Here is a 4,631-nt window from a genome sequence, read left to right as displayed (position 1 = left end):
TGGTGCGTTGATGGAGCTGTCACACGGTGCGTTTTAAAGAATAACCTCTGGCAGGCAGAGAGGCCAGTGCCTCTTCTGGAAGAAGCAGGTGATGAAAAGGCACCATATTGGTCTAAGTTTATGAGCAAGAAAAATGGACTTGGAACATTTTTTCTTGTTCCGTTACAGCTGTGTAACTCTTGTCCACAGTAGGACTGCACACAGAAAAGAGGACAGAATTTAGCCCTGTTAACTGCAACTAACAACTCTGCTCAATCCTATGCTGGTTTTCTCTTGTCTTTTTATGGCTTGGTTGGTGCAGCATTTTTAACAGTGTAAAACAAGTACCAAAACCTTACTTTTGCCCACGAAGTAAGACAATGAAATTTAACAGGTGGGAGTTAAACCAGTGGAGTCAGAACTTCCACTCCTATGGCTACTTTACAAACTCAAACCAGAACTTCGCACCTCCCTAATGCACAGGCACGCATCAACACATCTGCAGCTATAAAGCAGCGATCCTATAGTGGTCCATTTGCACAATAATTTCCTTTTAATTATGAAATAAGAACACACTTATAACCAAATTAAAAAAAAAAAAGTTCTCAGAACGATGAAATATGCAATTGCGTAACAGCTATGCAGTCTGCGTAACTGTAACTTAGTTGTGTCAGCGGCTCAACAGACAAATGTCAAGTGGCCAAATAGATTTAACAATAATGCTATCAGTTTACTCACTCTCAAAGCCAAAAAGCTATGTTTATTTTTAGGGAAGTTTGTTTTAAAGTCCCCTTGCATTTCTGAGTTACGGTTGCTAAGGATCATCTTACTCAAAACGCACCATTACGTTTGACACCGATGTGAAATTTGAAAGATGTTCTCGCGGGCTGTAGCACTGAGTTGCAATTCCGTTACGGAACATGCTCCCGTGTCAGTCATTCCATTGAGTTCCCTGGGATTGAATTTACAAGAGCAAATACTCGTTACAGTTCACCACTCGGTGCCCCATCCCTTCCCCTTTACTCAGTAGCAGTATAAGCCGGGAGTTAAATGAGTGCATGATTTCATAGAGAGCACTCCGAGCTACTTAAGACTCTGAATTCAGCTGTTCAAAAAAAGGGTTTTTTTACAAAATACCTGTTTAAATTTTTTTCAGTTTTAATATTCAGTAGTGTGTTTGTTGAAAAGAGAGAACGGGGTTTGCTTCATGAAGCTTACACGTAGATGCCTGCAAGTTCTGATCACGCAATGAACTGATATTTAATTATCTGTTATAAAAGGGGTTCGGAAGGAGTATCACAGTGTTTCCAACCTCCACATGCTTGTTCCCAAGAGTGTAGGAAACTGAAGAGCAAACTGACAGAAGCAGTGTTTTCCTGATGTTTGGATACTTTTTCCACACAGCTTCTGGAATCTGAATTTATTTCAGAGTCTCTGAAGTCTGCCGTGTCTCGTCTTTATAGTAGGCACGTTTCGTAAGTAGGCTACCAGCACCTCGGGTAACTTGCAGTTTTTAACTGGCGGTGTCTAAATCGAATATTATAAGCTGGATCACTGAGATCAAGCGCTGTGTCCACAATGAAAGCGTTACTTTGAGCGAGCCATTTAAGAAGCTGTAAACAGGAGGCAGCTGCTTTCGTAACTCGCCTTCAAGAACAGACCCATTTTTGGCCAGTGAGACCTTCAAAAGAAGGTCCAGCACTACGGAGCTCATCTTGAGCAGCCTGTTCGGTCGGCCTTTGTTTCTGCTCAAATGGGTGCAGAAAATTAGGAAGCGTAGATATGCGCGTCAGTCTGTGGGTGTGGTTTGCCTGCCACGCATATGCCTTATGGTTTTGCATCGGAGTAATCGTCTCTCTAGCCTAGTAAAAAGATTATCTTAACTAACCCATGCTGCTGCTTATGAGTTTACAGTAATTGATGTGTCGGCAATTACATATTTACGCAAAATATGTTTAGCCGGCGATACTTGAATCCATTAAACTGCATGTAACAGTTAATCGAGCAAAATGGGTAGTGCGGGAATATTTTGAAAATCAGATCTCTAATTTAGGCTTTCTCAGGTCAAATACTTTGCGTATCATAAAACCAATGATTTTTTTTTTGTTTTCTAGGTATATAAATCTTCAAATATTGCTGAAGAAATGAAAAATTAAACATGATTGCAAGTCAGCCGCTATTAGGTTACATATTGCAGATAATCTGACAGTTGTGCCTGGACTCCTGTTTACTGCAACTAAATTAAGCTTTTTTAAGAGCAAGCAAAACAAAATTCAGTGGATAGCAGGGGAGGAGGAGAGGAAGAAAAAGTCGCACTTTTTGTATCTTGGGTTGCATTTAAGGCTGTAGAAGCCTACGAGTTGCGAAATGAATGGGTATCAGTCACAGAACATGTTGCTCCCTGCTTAGCGTGTCCGGAGAGGTCACTAAGGATCCGGTTTGACCGCTCTCAGGGCTAACTGCTGGGTTCTCTTCTGGGTTTGTCTGAGCACCGGGAACCTTGCGCTGGCACGCTTACTCGTTCCAGACGTAAAGAGCAGTAGTTCCAGTGCACGTCTTCAGATGGGCAGACGCATCGCGTGCCGTTTCGAAATCTTAGTATTTTAGGACAAATTTAGAGCGATGGACTGAGACGATCAATATAATCTACAAAAGGGTATGTGGGGAAAATAACAGGAATGCTACAAATTACATAATTTAAAGTTAGGGGTTAGGTAAAGCATGCACATTAGGAACTACGTAACAGCAAAAATGTGGTTTCATGTTCTGGCTAACCCAGGAATGAAAAATGCTGAGATTATCGTATTCATGTGTCCAAATTTGCTCCTAAACGTGACTTTACGTATTATACTTGTATACATATATTTAAAATTTGTAGCAGTTGCCAAAGGTAGAACTAAGCATGTTACAGAGAACGTAAAAATTGTATCAAGATATGGCTCTCGGGCAGCTGCAGAAGCAAGACTAAGGGCCTGCTTCTTTTTTTTTTTAATTAAATGTAACAGCAGCTCTGGTATTGTAAGTACAGCGTATAACAAGAAATAGAAGAAACTGAACAGTTAACTTGAAATTTGGCTAAACCCCGTTTCCAGCAGTGCTTGTGAGCATGAAGTACACTAACAGCAAACGTTATAAGCAATTTTTACCCTAATCCAACCTCCCCCAAACAGCAGAGGCCCGCCTGAACTGTAACTAACATGCAGAATACCCATGGGCTGCACCACCAGCAATTCCACAGTGTGAAATGAAGCGGGATGAAAAAGCGCAAGTGTAACTGAACCTGAAGCTAAACATGCAATTGAAAGTCAAATGGAACGAACTGTCAGGAAATGCCCGTCTCAGTGGCTTTCCAACGACAGTGTTCTCTTCCAACTGCTTGTCTGTAGCTACATTCACAGTGTGGCTGCGCGAGCATTCCAAATTGGAGGATTTTTTACTTGAGAGTATTTAAGAACATGCGGGTGATTCTCTGCGTTCCTTTACATGTGACTCGTGTTTGCTTGGCTCCATCTGGCTGAGTCAGAGCAGTTCCTCAGTTGTTCATTGACTTTTCTACTGAATTGTCGTTACTGTGGTCACGTGGGAGCTCAACAGGTCAGCACTGAACTATCCTGTTCTTTCTAGGCTTCGGCCACAAGCTCCCCTTTAACACTTCAGCAGGCTCCAGACTATGCCTAATGTGTTTGGAAGCAGCTTTTTCCACCTCTAAGGTAGCTTTGGCCGTACAGCTTGGGAGAAGTGCACACTTCTGGAGCACGTCCTCAGCATCGTTTCAAAGCCTTGTGCCTTTAGGTATTGGTGGCATTGCTTTTAGGACTATCACTAGGGAAACCTGAGTTTACACCATCCCAGTTGGGAAGCTTCAACATTCCTCTGCCAACACGTAACCCTGCACCCCCAAAGCAGCAGCCAGACCGCCAGCCAGTACCGGTTCCTAGAATTACTCCGCACTCAGATCCAAGTGCTAGAGCACATTCACCTCTTTGGCATCGAAATATTACAGTAAAGGCCTAGGACTGAAACCTGGTGGCTTTTAACGCCTATTCAAATGGCTTGACACCAGCATCGGTGCCAGCACCTCCATTTCCACCCTGTGTTGAAATTACATTGGGGTGACCCGACACACAGAACCGCCTTGTCCTCTTGCCTGGACTAATCATGCCATCTGCAGACTGCCCATCCCCCTCCACCCCCCCAGAGTCTAAGATGAGACCCTCCAGCTTCGCAACAACCAGTATTATCTTCATGCCTGTCCTGGTTTTGGCTAGGATAGAGTTAATTTCCTTCCTGGTAGCTGGTGCAGTGCTGTGTTTTGGATTTAGGATGAGAACAACGTTGATAACACACTGATGTTTTCGTTGTTGCTGAGCAGTGCTTACACTAGTCAAGGACTTTCCAGCTTCCCATGCTCTACTGACTGAGAAGGCTGGAGGTGCACAAGAAGCTGGGAGGGGGCACAGCCAGGACAGCTGACCCCAACTGGCCAAAGGGACATTCCACACCATGTGACGTCATGCTCAGTACATAAACTGGGGAAAGCTGGCTGGGGGGCAGTGACCACTGCTCAGGGACTGGCTGGGCATCAGCCCACAGGTGGTGAGCAACTGCATCGTGCATCACTTATTTTGTATATTATCATTATTATTTTCCCT

Source organism: Pygoscelis adeliae, unplaced genomic scaffold, assembly GCF_000699105.1.
Source record: "Pygoscelis adeliae isolate BGI_AS28 unplaced genomic scaffold, ASM69910v1 Scaffold206, whole genome shotgun sequence".
Classification (NCBI taxonomy): domain Eukaryota; kingdom Metazoa; phylum Chordata; class Aves; order Sphenisciformes; family Spheniscidae; genus Pygoscelis; species Pygoscelis adeliae.
The sequence above is the reverse complement of the archived record's forward strand: the minus strand, read 5'-3'. Positions refer to the sequence as shown.